Raw genomic sequence first — 18,005 nt, forward strand, 5'->3', positions numbered from 1 at the left:
GAATGCCAGTATTAGTCTTTGAAGATTAACTCTCTCTCTCTCTCTCTCTTCTATGAAATTACTGTCCGTTTTAAGAATGTGCCTTGAAGAAATACAGCTTCCATGTTCCTCACTGACTTTCCTTCTTACTTTAAGCAACCTTATCTGTGTTGGAAATGGCAATATCTGGTGTACAAAGATGACGAGACAAAGACCTTGAAGGGTGAGCAAGATAACAATTAGTTAGGATAGCAACGACAGAACCTTCTCTCTCCTGTTAAATGTCATTCCTTGTCTGTCTCCAGGTTTCTGCTCTTATAGCAATTTCCCTCTTCTTCTCAGAAGTGCTATACTCAGAGTCTCTCTTTCTCTGTCTCAGCTAGAGATTATGTAGTTAGGGAACTATATCTCTCCTCTTTCCTCTCAAGTCTATTAGTTCCTAAATAAACTACTCTTACCAACTCTTTAATCAGGTTGTGCACCATTAGTGTATTAATTACTTTGTCAACAGTCTCCTGTCTTCCACATCTAACTGGGATTGTTTCCACACTAGTGATATCATTTGGATTTGCATTTTTAAAGACATTTTTATCCCTTCAATTGCCCCGCAGCAAAGGAAATCCCAGAAAACCCAAATTCATATTTTCAAGCAGAGTCTAATTTATTTTGCAAAAACAAAAAACACCACATTTTTAAAAAGGAGAAGGGAGCAAAGTATGATGAGAGGCTGCCTCCATTGGACTCAGTACGGAAAGCATATCATGAATAGGAAATAAGAAGACTAAGGCCAAATGTGGAAAGGCTAGAGTTGACTCACAGCATTCAAAAGAAATCCAAAGTGAGGCTAAAACAAGGTATATTTATTTATTTATTTATTTATTTATTTATTTATTTATTTATTTATTTGTAATTATGTTTATATACCGCCACTCATGAATGCCTCGTAGTGGCTTATAAAAGTTGATAAAACACAATAAAATCCCCAACAATACCCTTAAAATATCACAATATAACATCAACGTTAAAACAAGATGGCAGACCATAAAACATCAACTTTCTCCCTCTGTTCAGCAAGTAGGTCAAGAAACTGGGAGCAAGGATCCTAGCTGATCTCTGTTGGTCTCTGATGGAGATTTCAGATGGTAACAACAGGGACACTGTCCTGGCCTTAACCATATGCCTGGCGGAAGGGCTTCTTCTTGCAGGCCCTGTGGAAAGCTGACAACTCTGACAGGCCCTTAGCTCTTCTGGGAGCTCATTCCACCAGGTTGGGGCCAAGGCCAAAAAAGCCCAGGCCTAGGTCGAGGCCATGTAAACGTCCCAGGGACCTGGGACAGTCATACCCACAGAGCGTAACACTCTGCGGGGGCATAAACAGATATGTGGTCCCGCAGGTAGATAGGACCCAGGACACGTATAACTTTAAAGATTAAAATCAATACTTTAAACTTGATCCGGAAACAGACTGGTAACCAGTGCAGATTATGGAGTACCAGCCCTCCAAGATGTCCCAGTGAATACCCTTGCAGCCACTTTGTGCCAGCTGTAATTTCTGGATCAAAGCCAAGGGCAAGCCCACATAGAGTGAGTTACAGAAGTCTAATCTGGAAGTGACTGTTGCATGGATCACTGTAGCTAAGTAGCTTGGCACAGATGAAAAAAATGCCATTCAGGCTACTTTCGTGACCTTGAGCCTCCATGGAAAGGGTGGTATCAAAGGTCATGCCCAAATTCTTGGCAACCTGGGCCAATGTTAATTGCACCCCATACAGGTATGGGAGGTATGCTTCCTGGTCCTGCCCCCTTCTACCCAGCTACAGGACCTCCGTCTTGGAGGAGTTGAGTTTCAGGCGACTCTTTCTGAGCCACCCAAGCTACTGCTTCCAAACAACTGGCAAATGTATCTGGGGGTGGGGGGAGTCTGGCCATCCGTCCATTAGGAAGTATGTCTCCTAATGTAGCAATGGTCCTAGTTTAAAATGGTAAAGGACTCATCCTTCTGTATTTTCTTGCACAAATGGCCAGCTTCTCTTGTTACCCCTTCTGAGCAACATTGTCATAAAGAAAGAGCATGAATAAATCTCTGCTGCTATAATGGATGCTATTGATGCAGAGTAAGAACAACATTGGCAAAATATTCTTTATACAGCAGTTATCCCATGGCTGGAGCAACAGCACTGAAGCAGAGGATACCCTCCCCTCTTCAGCTGTCTTGTCACATGATTCACACTCTTGTTTGAGGACTGCCAGCTATGCTATAAATTGGTACTATGCTGCCCTACATATGCATGCATGTGCACACACACAAACCCAGTTGGCAGGAAAGGTGGCACCGAACAAACCTGAATTCTTATAGCTTAGAAAGGGTTTGTATGTTGAGTGAAAGCCATTGAAATACAAGAATGCATATCCATCTGGAAATAGTACAACAGCTGGAAACTATTAAGTCTACTAATTATTAACTGTTATTTGAAAATAAATTGCATGCTAAATAAAAGGATGTCATGCTTCTAGGATTCAGATGTTACACTTTTTATTAAATGATCATAAGCATGGATTCCCCACTCCCCCCATTTTTCCTGCCATTTTTCCTGTTGAAATCATTGGTGCTTTTCAGTATTTCCTTTAATTATGCCTATGGATTTCATATTAAATATTTCTGGTGATATACTATGATGTACTCTTTCTATATAGTCTTAATAAACTTCTAATAACATAGATGTTTGCAATGTATGCATACATTAATTGCTTATCTTATGACCAACTGAAATTCACATTTTGCAGCTCCTTAGGAAGGAACCCACTCTATATATGTATAATGTTCTGCTGAAATATTTTTCATACAATATATTTTATGGACATTTGGGGTTTTAAAAAAATCAGATTCTGAAAATGTTTAGCATTTCAAATTCCCTGAACATTTGTTTCATTTTGATTTAGAAAGTACTTTCTAAAGCTAAAGCATACAGCAGGGGTAGTCAAACTGTGGCCCTCCAGATGTCCATGGACTGCAATTCCCATTGCTGGCAGGGGCTCATGGGAATTGTAGTCCATGGACATCTGGAGGGCCGCAGTTTGATTACCCCTGGCATACAGTGATGATCTTCTCCTTCAGAACATAAAACCTGATGCCCCTGGCACAGCTAGGAAAGGGCTTGAGCCATCAGGTGAGAGGCCACCCTTTCTGGAACCCAGACTGCAAAATTGGGAGAGCTGTAGGAACAAATAGGTCTTAGTGTGGAGAGCATGCCCCACAACCACAAGGCTAGAGTGAGGCTGGCTGCTGCGGTCATTAATAAGGTGCCATCCTATAAGGAAGAGACTCTGAGCCATAGGGGTTATAGAGGCAGAAAGGTGAGGGCGTGCCCAAAGCTGGATATCCAGGCAAGTTCAAGCATCGGGGATGCTGAGTAGCCTTGCTGCTTAAAGAAATCACTCTCTATAGTTTAAGTGGGGGCCCCTGAAATTATTGGCCCTGTACTGCCTTGAAACAATAGGTTGAAGTGATAGATTTCTTGGGAGAGGTGAAGCTCTTCTCTATGGTTGTAAATAAGAAAGAGCCATTGAATAATATGAGTCTGAGTACACGTTGGCATCTTCCCCCACCCCCCAAAAGACTCAAACCATCACTCTTACTGCCATCAAACCCTGTAGTTGTGTTGGCACATGAGCAATGATATAACTACATCTATATGTTGAAAATCTATACATTGAGGGAGCATATATTTTAAGTGCTCAGTCTACTCATTGTAAAGGATAGACAAGCTGTAATAATACACATAATAAAGAAACACATTTTAACAATCTCCTGCTGTTGCATGAGAGGTTTCTATTACATTTTTCTGTCCTTCTACCTCCATGGGCCTCAGGGTGGGATACACAGTGCTGTTCACCCTCCTCCATGTTATGTTAATAACAAACTTGTGAGGTAGGCTAAATTGAGTGACAATAACTGGCCCAAGGTCAACTAGTGAGTGACATAGCTGAGTGGCGATCTGACCCTTGGTCTGAATCACTTGTATTTTCTGCTGCATTCTAGCTCAACACAGTAGGAAAACTATATATAGGGGGGGGAAATTACTTGTGCAGTTTTTCAATCATAGCCAAAGGATGTAGAGTGGGTTGAGAGAATGAAGCTGTGAATAGAAACTCTTTTTTCTCTTCCAAATTCCTTGCCCTACTCAAATGATGTGTGACCCTGGATGAGTGAATCCAACCTTCCTCTTTCTCTAAATCTTAAAAAAGGATATTTTTCACGGAGTTATTATGAAGGTTGAAGCATTTTCAAATTACAGAAGGTATTACCAAGAAGTACATCAGGAACATGGGAAAGAAAGAAAGAAAGAAAGAAAGAAAGAAAGAAAGAAAGAAAGAAAGAAAGAAAGAAAGAAAGAAAGAAAGAAAGAAAGAAAGAAAGAAAGAAAGAAAGAAAGAAAGAAAGAAAGAAAGGAATGAATCAGAGGTTTGATGCATGCTAGCATCTAAATCCAAACAGATAGGAAATAAATACAATCAAATAATTTATTAGGCACATCTGCTAAACTGCTCACAGCTAGACAACCTGTAGCTTAATTGCTCCTTGTACAGCACTGGATTTATGAATAGTCTTTTTGGCCCCAATACCCAAAGTAGGAAAGCCAGCCTCAGGCTCTGAGTGTGTTGTACAAGGAACATAGGTAGCATAATTCAGCTGTGTCAAATTAATGTTGCTATCATGGGACATAATAGCATAATGAGGAAAGAATAAGGGCGTTAAGGAGAGCCAGTCCTTCAGTAGGACACCCCGTCAGATTTCATCTTGTTATGCACCAAGAAATATTTTAACTTTCCCCCCAAATGAACAATGTTTTGTTGATTAGCTTTGATACAATATATGACCAGGAGGCATGTTGCATTGATAGTTATTATTGTTATGGGTGTCAGCTCTTCTACAGTTGGGGCAATCTAAGATATGTAAGAATTCTCTAAAACATGGCACATAAAAACACAGAATTTTTCAGAAAAATATTTATATCATATTCTATTGGAGAGGTGAAAACAGAATTAATTTTGCATCTGATAGCTGGATGATAACCTGAAAGATTATGTTGGAGGTATATGGTACGGATCAGATTAATCCAGGACCATTATCCTGTGATTCATTTCAAATGGAAGTGAGACTAGTGGATTTTAGTATGGCTCAGACATATCTAATAGTGATTACCATAAATTCCATATGTTTTAGAAGGAACATTTAATATTATGAGTCTAAATGCATTTACTGAGTGGAAGGCTAGCCTTTTTTCACATGGGGCATCAAGAAAAAGAGGGGGAATCTTACATTCACCAAGAATCATCCTCTTGAGGGTGGCATTCAGTGAACAATGATAAGAACAAGAAAGAAGAGAGAGTATGACGTGGTGCAAGTCTCATGATAAATCATAAAAAATGTTGCAGGAGAACAGGCCTGATTTTCCATCTTAAGCTGTTCAGAGCTTAATTATCCCAAAAGGGATTACTTTCTGATAAGAAAAGTTGCTCCTGAACTCTCTCTTGTGACCAGAGAAAAAGAGAGAGTAGAGAGTATGCAGGCAAACTATACTGTCCTATCTCCCTTCTTAGCAATGCAGAGCGAACCTGTACATTGTACATGTTACAGCCAACTTTGTGTTATGATTCACTGGAACCCCTTCATTTGAGCTTTTGGCACACAGTTCTATAACACTTTTTCAGTTATGCCTAAGATTTCTCCTTACCCAATGATTGCAGGCATTCCCTTGCTTTTACTGCATCCTCCTAAAACTTCCCTTCAGATAGTAGATGGACAAGAGAGGAGACGGCGTCACTTATGGTAGCCAGCAGTGCTCTAGATATTCTCTAGGTCAGCGGTTCTCAACATTTTTGGGGTCACAACCCCAACTTTGGTGGCGGTGGCAGCAGCAGTGTGCCAGCAGCATGCATGGGCGCATGGGTGCACATGCGCATGCAAGCACACAACAATTGAGGTTGCTGCTGGCCGCCGCCCACCTCCAACTGCTGGAAGGGGCGACTTAGACATGCACCGGGCAGTTTCCCCAGAGGGGAGTGGCAAGGAAAGGAGACACGGCGGCAGCTTATGCAGGCTGCATGGTCTTTCTCGCTCCCTTCTGCTGCCCACAGACCTCCCCCCAGCGGAAAGGGGCCAGGGGACCCCACTTGGGGTCCCGACCCACAGATTGAGAACCACTGCTCTAGGTAAAGTCGGCTTGCAAACTTTGGAGTAAGGACCAAAGAGATTTTGAGGAATTCCTTGAGCACCACAATATGGCTGTGATTTTAGTTCTGGATTTTCTCTGAAAGATGTTGCAATTCACACACTGCCACTTTTACAACGGTCCGACCAACAAAAAAAAATCTGCTTTTTCACTTCTTTTAATATATTATGCAAGTGTATCAGTATCTGTGATTTTGTTCCTTAGGAGTCTGAGTTCCTTACTCTCATTACTTTTGCAAATAGCAAGTTTTTATGTACAGTGTACCAGCAGTCAAATTAATGTCATAATACATTAGACTCAACCGTATCTATCAATCTATTGCATTTTCACCCCCTTTCTTCCTCCTTGGAGCCCTGACGGTAGTACATATAGCTCTGCTCACTATTTTATTGTTGCAATAACTCTGTGAGCTAGATATGGCTGAAAGAGTATGAAGTGGACAAAAGGTATCTGTGAAGGATAAGGTAGTGATCCATACCTTTAATCTTGGGTATGAGATGTATAAGTTTGTCTTATAATTAATTAAACGTTACTTCTTGACCATTTGGGCAGACACTGTTTATAATGATTTTATGTTTAAACGTTGTATTATGAACATTTTAATTGATTTATCTGTTTCTTTTGAATTTGATATCCAATGTGGAACCACTTTGGTCAACAGGATTGGGTGTAAATATGTTAAATAAAGGACTGTATACCAACTTTTTTCTGATTTTGCATCAGTACTAAGGGCCATTCCACACTTGTCCAAAATAGCACAATGGTTACAAATTGAAATCGCTACAGTTTTGCCATTATGCACAATGCCGTTGACAATCTGCAACACTCCTGAAACCGATCCACAAAAATCCCAAAAAGTGGATTCACCCTCCGGAAAGCGCTTGCAACCAATCAGCAACACTAGCAAAAAAGATCTGTGCGTTACCATTGTTGCGGTTTCTGCAAAGTCCCGCCCCCTAGCTCTCTCCTCTGATCTTCCGGCGAAGCGATCGCCATTTTTTTTTCTCCGAGCGAGCGGAGATCACCGCACCGGCAAGCCTTCATTTACCCAGCGAGGCTTCCCTGGCTGCAGAGCTGTTTTAAGTCACCAAGCACGAAACAACACACAGCCCCATTTGCTGGGGCCAGTTTGGTGTAGTGGTTAGGAGTGCGGACTTCTATCTGGCATGCCAGGTTTGATTCTGCGCTCCCCCACATGCAGCCAGCTGGGTGGCCTTGGGCTCGCCACAGCACTGATAAAACTGTTCTGACTGGGCAGTGATATCAGCGCTCTCTCAGCCTCACCCACCCCACAGGGTGTCTGTTGTGGGGAGAGGAATGGGAAGGCGACTGTAAGCCGCTTTGAGCCTCCTTCGGGTAGGGAAAAGCAGCATATAAGAACCAACTCTTCTTCTTCTTCTGGTTTATTTTCCCTTTATTTTGTACTGTATTTTCGGCCGAAAATCGCGCCCGTGCTGGGGGGGGGGGTTTCCACTCGGGGGGAGCGTGGCAGCTCAAACACCACCTGCTACCTAGATGGGTCTCTCCGTTGCAACGAATCAACGCAGATTCGTTGCAACGTGTGTTTTTTTTTTAGCTTCCTTAAAGGGAAAGGGGCTTTTTGGGATCATGATAACGGCCGCCCATTGGCTGCTTGACGGCCAGGGGCGGGACGAGCTCGGCAATATCGCTTCCTGGCTAGTGATTTTTGCCGAGACCGGAAACCTGTGGGAAACAATAGAAACGCAACTGGATTCCACTACAAAGCCAGGTATGCATAACGACGAATTCCACTATTTAAAATTGTGTTTTTTCGTCCCGCAACCAATTTGCCACATAAATCCTGGTGCGGAATGGCCCTAAATGTTCTCGAAAGTTAAGGACAAGCTTAATAGTTACAATAATTGTAATGAATTCCATATAAGTTCCCTTGATGTTTCCCCATTTCAACCCTTCTCTCAAAATACTCCAAGATGACCTCCACAAACTGGGTGAGTGTATGACAGTGTGGCAAATGACATGGTGATGTACGCTGGGAGAAACAATCCCACTTCAAATATAGGCTAACAGTGCTCCAGTGATGAGACCCAGCTTGGTGTAGTGGTTAGGACTTCTAATCTGGCAAGCCAGATTTGATTCTGCGCTCATCCACATGCAGCCAGCTGAGTGCCCTTGGGCTCACCACAGCACTGAGAAAACTGTTCTGACCGAGCAGTAATATCAAGGCTCTCTCAGCCTCACCCACCTCACAGGGCGTCTGTTGTGCGAAGAGGAAAGGGAAGGCGACTGTAAGATGCTTTGAGACTCCTTTGGATAGAGAAAATCAGCATATAAGGATCTCCTTCTTCTTCTTGGAAGTAAATTCATGGTGGACAAAAGGTAATTCTACTTTACACAGAGTGATTAAAATATGGAATTTGCTGCCAGAGAATATAGTGATGGCCACAGGAATAAAGAGGGGCTAGATAGATTCGTGGAGGCTAAGTCTATTAATAGCTAGTAGCCACGGTGACTGAGGGGAACTTTCACATTTGGAAGTACTAAGCCTCTAAATCCCAGAGCCAGGAAGCAACATCAGGGAATGGTCTCAGCCTTTATGCCCTGTTGTTGGCCATCCAGAGGGCCACTACATGAGACATGATGCTGGGTTAGATAGGCCATTGTTCAGATCCATCAAGGCGCTCCTTATGTTCTTACATTTATGTGGAGCATCAGAACTTGCATGAAACTAAGTAACCAGCTTTGTTCCAGCCAAACTAGAGAACGTGCCAAGGAAGGGGAGGAAGGACAGACTCCAGTAATTCAAGGGAATAAGTTTGCACTACTGGTGAGATAGAACTCAATGTGTTTCTGTTTCTGAGATCAATATTTATAAAAATAACACCATCATCTAAATGTTGTAACATCTACATTACTAATGTATGAAGTAGTTTTAGGGAAGTAGTGACAGATTGTCATTGCCTGAAGCACTGGTATGCCAGTAATTGCTCTAAAAGAGCATCTTTCAGTATTTTTCTTAACTCTTATGCTGCCTTTGATATAATTAGTTTTTAAGTTAGCTGCATGGCTATTAGCATGTGAACTTTTGGACATGCATAGAGATGTTTTGTGTCAGATGGCTTACTCAATTCTCTCTTTTGCTTAGTAGCAGGAAATGAACTACAATTCATCTCAGATATATGGAGTACTTAGCATTATTTCACACAGTAGGATTATCACATCGTTTGATAGAGAGCTGTTAGGTTGTGGAAGGCATTAGGCTGTTGTTCTTACAATGCCATATCCTACTATATTATCATTGCCATGCAGAAGAACGAATATAATATCGAGAAATTCCTGAGAGTAAAGCAGATGAGACAATATGAGACTGTGCAAAATAGCTATGGCTAAATAAACATTTAAAGGGCAGATAGAACTGAAGAAATTCATTCCCAAACTTCACAGTGTTTTTCGGAGTGTGAAAAATTATGATGATTGGTTCTCTGGTGACAAAAAGTAATTGTCTACCATCTGGTATTATAGCAATTGCACAGTATTCATGCATTGGTACTCTAGCAAATGCTTATTACAATTCATAATCTAGTTTCACATCCGCAGTGTCAGAATTTTCTTTGGCTTGTATAAAAGCAACACCTTTAAATTTTGGTTTCCGTAGCATTGCAATCCACTTTTTGGGTTTTTATTTCTATATTATGTTCTTATCCGCAAATGCTTGTAGCACAGTAAGTCAACTCTTAAGGTATATTTTCCTGTTTGGCGATATAAATAAATATAGCTACCAGTTGGGAATTTACATTCACGATAACTCTAAACATTTGGCTCTTATCCTGCAGCACAAATCTCATTAAGTTTTGTGGGTCGTGTGCTGATGAAGAACTTTGTGCAGAACTTAATCTTCACTATTCAACCTTTGCAATGGGTGATAGAAGATTAGAATGTACTGTAGCATCAGCAGCTGCTTAATGAGCATGAAAATACTTGAAAACAGGTTTCAGAAAGTAATTTAGAAAACCCCACACACCTTGTAATTTCTGTTAGTGAATCCTGGCTATCAGTTCAGAGATACTAAGCCTCACTTAAATGATGGCTTAAACTGCTTACCACTTTTTCAGTCTGACTATCTGAAAATAACTATACTTCCAGTTGGCTGCAAGTCAGTTGGGAGCAAAAGCTCATTTAGCCCATAACTGACACTAGTGTGGGAAAGCAGCCCTGCTAGATAAGATGGTATCCAACTTTGTAATCCGTTTTTTAACAGTTGCCAGTCAAATGCCGCCAGGAAACCTGAAAGAAGACCATGAAAGCAAGAAACTTCCCATGTGATGTGACTTGCAACGCCTAAACTAAAAACATCTGGAATCTGCAACTGCAAACAGAAGCATAAAGAGGCATTCTGAAGAGGCAGACTGCATTTCATGAATGAATGAAAGGTGTGTGTGTGTTGGGGGGGGGGGTATTTCTGCCTAAATACTAGGAGGGCCTGCTTGTTTGATATGGCATCCTCGGATCACAGCTCTCTGAACTTGGTTTAACCTCTTATTTGTTTACATAGAGAAGAGAAAAAAACAGAAGCCCACTCCAGCATCCATTTGAATATTTGGAGGCACGGATAAGAGTCAAACCTGCTAACTCTTCCTCTATCCTCTATCCTCCACGTACTGAGGGATCCATTTGCAAGGATCCTGCTCTTCTATATGTGGACCCTCTGTTGTTCAGAGTCCTAGATCATGCACCCCAAAGTGAGTTCAGGTAAGCAAAAATTGTGGGAATGGAGATTTGGGCGAGTGTATTCACCTCATTCTGCCTGACAGAGACTGTGTGAGAAGTAGGGGCACTTGGACACCCCTCAGTTTGACTCATGACCTGGGAGATGCTCTTACATGCCACTTTGCACCACACAAATAATCAGTAAGCAAATCAATCAACTAGCAATTATACATAAAATCTATATTTTAAAATTTGTCATTTCAAATAGCCATGTTATTTGTGCACACAGCCTCGGGGATAGAAAGTGTGGTCGTTGCAGCCAACTTATGGCAACCCTATAAGTTTTTTCTAAGCAAAAGATGAGCAGAGATGATAGGCATTGCCTTGCTCTGCATAGCAAGCCTGGACTTTTCAGGCTGGTCTGGACCATTGAGATCAGGGCTCACACTTCCTTGGGGATATAGTTTCTCCTCATGTCATTGAATTATCTGACCAGATCATCCATGATGTGGGGCAGAATCATTTCACTAACTGCATAGTTGCAAAAGCCCCTTCAATACTAAATTGCACAATGCTTATTGTGCAGCGGCAAAGCAGTCAGCAATTTGAGGCAGACAGTGAACAGGCAAGAAGACTGGAGGTTCAATTTGCAGGTAGTTTGCTGCAGACTAACATGATCTTAATCAAGTTCAGGCAGTCCCCAGTGAGAAAATTGCAAGCTGGAAAGTTATAATAAACATCTCCCATTTGCAATCTGGTCAGTGCTGTAACTGAAGCAAGGAGTCATTGGTCAAAGACTGGCTAGTGAATGAAAATGCTAGACTGCATTAGCTGTCCACAGTGATCAGAACCAATAGAAGCAAGTAAGGACTAGATCCTGGAGAGCTAGAGTGCTCTGTTGTATAAACTAACTGTTCATGCTGGAGCATGAGCTGGCCTGGCAGAATATTGAACCAGCAAAGTCAGATTCCTGCTGAGGAGTCTTATGGGAGTTCATGTCCCCACCCTTTTGTGGATCACCAAGTTCTGCTCAATTCTTATGGGTAATACTAGGTGTCTGATACCTGTATTTTTGGATAGTGTCTTCTTGGTTCAGAAACAAGTCCATTTGGGATGCTGCAGGTTCTCCAAATCCACTAGATTCCTAGACAGAGACCATTTCCACAAGAGGAATTTGCCTCTGCCCAGCCTCTCATTGTTTACGGGTTTTAATGCTGCTTCCTCATCACATCGGCAGCAACCTGCACTTGTGCAGTGGTTGACACGCGTTTTTGTCTCTTTTGCCCTAAGATAAGGGAAAGCGGTAGAACCTGCTTCCCCTTTCTTGTTGTGGCATACAATGAGGCAAAAACCAGGGCAAGCCTGTCTGAAAGAATGCACCACAGTCTCAGTAGCAGTTTGCCTGCCCTCAGATCTACCCTACCTTCTCCATTTCCGGATTGGAAAAAAATGGCACAGACTGCATTGCAATGGGAGCGCAAACCAGTATGCCTGTGTATCAGTGGAAATAAAATGTACTGTTGTGTTCTCTTCAAAGCGCACAGCAATATATTAGCAGCCAGCAACCCTATCCAAAACACGTTCATGTTTTAGTTTCCTGGTGGGAGGTTATGAATGGGGAAAGGGTGTGTGTGTCAAGAAGCAGACCTATCCCCATTAGCATGGTGTCTGTGTTCTGTATTTTATTTTGTATTGTAAACACACAAAGCATGTTTATGAATCCTGAAAAGAAATCAAGAAAAATGTTTTATTGTTGTGGGTCCTTGTAACAATGGGGAAGTTTCCTTTAAAAAAAAAAATGAATTTTGGAACTCGGGGTCTCCAAAACCACCGCTGAGAAGGGATTGGTAGCTTATGTTGATTAACAACCCAAGGAGTGGGGGGGAAACCTGTGGGTTGTCCCTGCTTCCAGCTTCTCTACCACCACATCAGGAATGGAAAGGTAGCGACAAGATGGCAGCATAACATGGGAGGGGTTTCCCATCAGAAAGCGGCCAAACATGTGGTTTACAATCATGGTTTTACAAGCAGGAGGTGGTGTGTTGTCTGCCTCCATGCAGAAATGGTTAGAATCTATTTAGTAGTGGTTTTGGGACTTTTTGCTACGGTCCCTAAGGAGCTCAAAACCTTGAGTATGACATGGATTGTTGGAGAGGATCCTCCTCCACAAGGAAACTCTGCCCCATTTTAACTATGGCCCAGGGAGCTCCTGACATAATCAATAAAGAAACTAATATACAAACAACATATTAAAATAGATTATCATATGTAACATATTTACATAGACGTATCATTGAATTATTCTTATTGAGATTATACTTGTGAGTGGAGGTAAGGATGCATTTAATTTGATATCACAACCCCTGAACCTTAAGACTAATCCTTAAAAGGAAATCAATGGAAGAACAAAAGCTGCAGATGTTCTCAATAGCTTATTCAGCAATAAGCTACAAAGTGTTTCAAGCAGTGGCAAACTGTACGTAATATTTCTCAATGTATAGCTGAAGAAGCATTCTGTAGTAGATCTTCAATTAAATATATATATTTTAAAATGTGGACCATCTCTCTGTTTGGGTTATGATAAATCTCTGGTGTCCTTCAACCTTCTTTTGAAATGGGAGAAGAAAGGGTGTGAAAGGGTGTGAAATATAATTTTTTTAATGTTCAGCTTGTTAATATATACAGTATTTGCTGGCGTATATACTTTTCCCCCCTGAAAAACATGCCTTCAAGTGGGGGGGAGGGGGTCGTCCTATACGTCGGGTGCACTTCAGTTGGGATAGACATAGCTGCCCATAGTGGCCCATAGTACTGTAATGTAATGTAACAAAACTCTATATTTTGAGTGGAAATGTTGGGGGGTCATCTTATACGCCCAGACGTCTTATACGCCGGCAAATACGGTAAATAAAGGATTGGATTCAGGTCCAGTTTCTGATAGAAGACACAGAAGCTAGTTGTCGCTGCTTTCCCACTCTTATCTCCAGTTCACCTCTTGTGTTGTTCCATCCTGAGTGTTTCCTGGCCCCAGGGAATAGCGTTTCAGGGAGTTTAGTGGGCTGCAGTAGCAGAGGGGGATCCCATTCTGCAGGTAGATGTGCTTTCCATTAGCAGGAGATTAACTGTGGATCCCACTAATGTCTTACCTTTAATTTGCTGACATAAATTCAAGACTATTTTGGGCGGGGAGCACAAGACATTTCTGTGTTTCAGCGAAAAGCAAACATATAAAAAACAAAGCCCAGTGGCACTTCTATACCATAAATACTATGCACAATTGTCATTTTTAACAGTGTTGAGGTACAAGACCATGTGTTTTTCCCAGTGCTCTTTACTTTCTGTTATCACCATTCCTGTCTTTGTTTTGTGTTCCTTTCAGAATGCCAGTTTTACTAACATTTCTCAAGAGTGCCTCACACTTTTAAAATCAACTACTATTTGGAAACTGAAACATGGGATTGTATATAGCACAAGACCTTATCCCAAAGCCACAAAATATGTGTACTGAACAAGCTGTTCAAAAGTTCTGTAATATCTCATCTAGTCCCGGTCTATTACCTTTCCAATAGGAAATGTTATTTGTAAAAGTAGATTTACTGGGAATACAAATGGCTCTTTGAATTCACAAAATACAAGTTAGGCTGGTGATGTTTTCAGAACCACACAATATTCTGACTGTGTATAAAAGTTTGAGTGAAATAGTCATTGCACATTCCCATTAAAGAATGGTCATTTAAAATTGACCAACAGATGGCAGCATCACACCCCCTTTTATCCCTACCGGACTCGAGCTCCTTCTATTGTGGCATTGCTCTGTTCTCATTAACCTTTCATTATAACTTCTAAACATTCTTGTTTTCAGGATTAAGCTTCTACTCATTTGATTCTTATATTAAAAGTCTTGGAATTACTGTGTAATGACACAAGCAAGGAAAGGCTTAAGACACTTTGCACAGTGTGTGTTTTGCATGCTTGTGCAAATGTGATAAAAAGGTGGAAAGAGCCCAGTTTTTAATTAAATGGATGTTCTAGCCAATGTTCGTATTGCATTTAAATTATGGATGCCTAAAATACAAATTCCAGTGAATCCATCTAACGTCAAATAGCCACCATTTCAATAAATTCTAGAAACCTCATGCTGTTAGTCTTGACAGCCAAAATAACAGACATTTAGATGCATTTGACAATGGCCCTTTCTGCTTACTTTCAATTATTGGAGAAGCCATATTGGTATCCCATTTGATCTAATCCTGTCCCTGTGCTCTGCACTTTTTATCTGAATCTATTTTTATGTTTGTGTTAGCAGAGTATATGTTCTGTACCCCAATGAGAAAAAATGGACACACTATGGGGAGGGGGGTTTGCCTCACAGTTCTTATTGGTCAGTTCTGGGAAGAGCTAGTTTTTTTTTTTAATTGTAGGCAGAGATTCTTATAGCCTTAGTTACTTTTGGATCCTTCATCAGTTTATAAATTCAGTTCCTTTTTGTATGTGCAAAACTGGGGCAAGTCTGGCATTATTACTTTAATGCTAGCTTCAGAGGGCTGAGGAAAAGAAATTTACCAGACAAGCTGTAAAAAATTAAATCAAAAATTTAATGAAGTTATTTTCTCCACACACACACTCCTGGCACATACATGTCTTGCCGGCTGCAGTGGCTCAATCTGCTCTTAAACCTGGTCTGCAAGGTGGAGCTGCCCCCCTGACTGCTTCACTGCCAGTCTGTGGCTCCTTTCCTGGCTGGCCTCTTTCCCCTCCTCATCTATCTGTGCTGGGCTCCACCTTCACAAAGCGCTGATCAGTAGAACTGGTGGAGAAGGGGGGGTTGTGAGGGAGCTCCTCCTGCATGCACAGTTGTTGCAGGTTGACCTGCAACATTGGCTCCACTCAGCAATTTGCAAAGCATTGGCAGAAAGACAGGGGAGGAGACGAGGTCAGAAGGAAGCTACATCTCAGTAGAGAAGGAGGTGGTGGCCAGTACCACAGCCAACTAGAGGCACTTCACCCTCATATTTCACCCCTTGGTTTAGCTCCCCCTTGCTTTGAAGCTGTGCAGAACAGAACCAGGGGGTTACCCCTCATGGCTTTTTGCTCCTCTCTGCTTTCTGCTTCTCGCTGCTTATGCAGAGAACAGAACAGAAAGCTAGGGTTTAAACTTTAAATAGCTCAGGAACCTATACAAACTAGTTCAGTACATGAATCAGCATGCGAAGATTCATGATACAGACATAAAAAAAACTTCAAAAATATGGTTCGTGACCATCTCTAGCGCCTAACGTTTTCTGTTTTGCACCAAAATGGGAAATTAAAAACAATGCCAGAAGGACCCTGGGTAGAACTTACCTGAACTGCCATTTTTATTTGTTACACCAGCAGATTATGTCATTGAATTTATACTTTTGGAACCCATGTTCTTAATGATTTCAAATTTCTTTTTACCAGATCGAATGTACTAGTTACTTAGGTTGTTTTGATTCCTGAAAATTACCACATAACCATTTGTTCAATATAGCCATTCTGCAAAATTGGTGTGTGTTGAGGAAGGTAACAGCATTGTACTGATGGTACTGTTATGTACACAGGTAATAGGAGAATTACAGTGGCTTGCAAAAGTATTCACCCCCCCCCCCCTTAAGTATCTGTCCTGTTTTGTCACATTGCAACCTGGAATTTAGTTGGATCTATTTGATTCTCAAAACATGCCTACCCCTTTGGAGGTTCAAAATAATTTTTATTGTGACACAAACATGACTGTGCATAAGTAGTCACTCCCAAAGTCACAACTTTGTAGAGCCACCTTTTGCTGCAATTAGAGGTTATGCCTCTATCAGCTTAGCACATCTAACCACTAGGATTTTCACCCATTCCTCAAGGCAAAACTGCTGTAACTCCTTTGAGTTAGGGTAGATTATCAATTGGATTGAGGTCTGGGCTTTGACTAGGCCATTTCAGGACATTAACTGTCTTCTATTTAAACCATTCCAGTGTAGCTTTAGGTGTATGTTTAGGCCATTTTATTGCTTGAAATTGAACCTTTGCCCATTCTCAAATCTCTGGCAGACTGAAACAGGATTACCTCAAGAATCACCCTGTATTTATTGCCTTTTTATCTTTCCTTAAATCCCAATCTGTTGTCCTGTTCCTGCCAAAGAAAAACATTCCCTCACCACCATGCTTCACTGTGGAATTGATGTTCTCAGGGTGATGAGAACTATTGGGTTTGCACCATACATGGTGTTTTATAGGCTGGCCAAAAAGTTCATTTTTTTTCTCATTTGGGGAGTCTGCCACGTGTAGTTGGCCAAACTTCAAATGTGTCTTATTTTTTTTTTCCTTTGGGCACTAGCTTCTTTTTTTGGCCACCCTCTCAAAGGGCCCCACTTTGTGGAGTGTACAGCTTAAAGTGGCCCTATGAACAGATATTATCATTTCTGCGGTGGATCTTTGCAGATCATTTAGTGTTATCCTTAGTGTCTTTGTTGCATCTCTTGAATAATGCTCTTCTTGCTTGGTCTGAAAGTTTTGGAGGGTGGCCTTCTCTCAGCAGATTTGTAGTGGTGCCATATTATTTCCATTTTGTCATAATGGATTGAATGGTGCTCCATGGAATATTTAAAGTTTGTGATATTCATTTATAACCCATCCCTGATGTATCCTTCTCCATAACTTTGTCTCTCGCCTGTCTGGAGTGCTCCTTGGTCATCATGTCACTTGCATCGTGGTGCTGCAGAGTCAGGGACCTTTCAAATAGGTCTATCTATTCAGGCAACCTGTGGCAGATCATCTGCCACTTGCACTGCATACTGGTGGACCCTAATTAACTAAGTATGTGACTTCTGAAGTTAAGTGGTTGGACTAGATCTTACTTAGGGGTGTCATAGCAAGGGGGGCAAATATTTATGCACAGTCATGATTTCTGTTTTTCTTCTCTTGAGAACTGTTTGTGTTACAATAAAAATATTGTGCAACTTCAAAATAGTAGGCATATCGTGAGAATGAAATTTTGCTATCCCCCTCCCCCAAGCCAACTTAGTTCCAGGTTGTAACGTGACAAAACAGGACAAACACCAGGGAAGGGAATACATTTGCAAGCCACTGTATGTTTCA

General features: G+C 41.4%; 1 long non-coding RNA gene across 3 annotated transcripts in view; it reads left to right on the forward strand.

Moving 5' to 3' along the window:
- LOC143839812 (uncharacterized) overlaps positions 1-18,005 on the forward strand; it is a 48,482-nt gene that overhangs the window by 28,028 nt on the left and 2,449 nt on the right. For 2 of the 3 annotated variants that reach the window (XR_013231873.1, XR_013231871.1), the window contains 2 exons: positions 10,450-10,621; positions 10,744-13,561. This is a non-coding gene — a long non-coding RNA (uncharacterized LOC143839812). Of the gene's footprint in view, positions 1-10,449; positions 10,622-10,743; positions 13,562-18,005 lie in introns of those variants that run through there. The other variant, XR_013231872.1, reaches the window with a different exon arrangement.

The sequence above is a fragment of the Paroedura picta genome, chromosome 6, assembly GCF_049243985.1.
Source record: "Paroedura picta isolate Pp20150507F chromosome 6, Ppicta_v3.0, whole genome shotgun sequence".
NCBI classification, from domain to species: Eukaryota; Metazoa; Chordata; class Lepidosauria; order Squamata; family Gekkonidae; genus Paroedura; species Paroedura picta.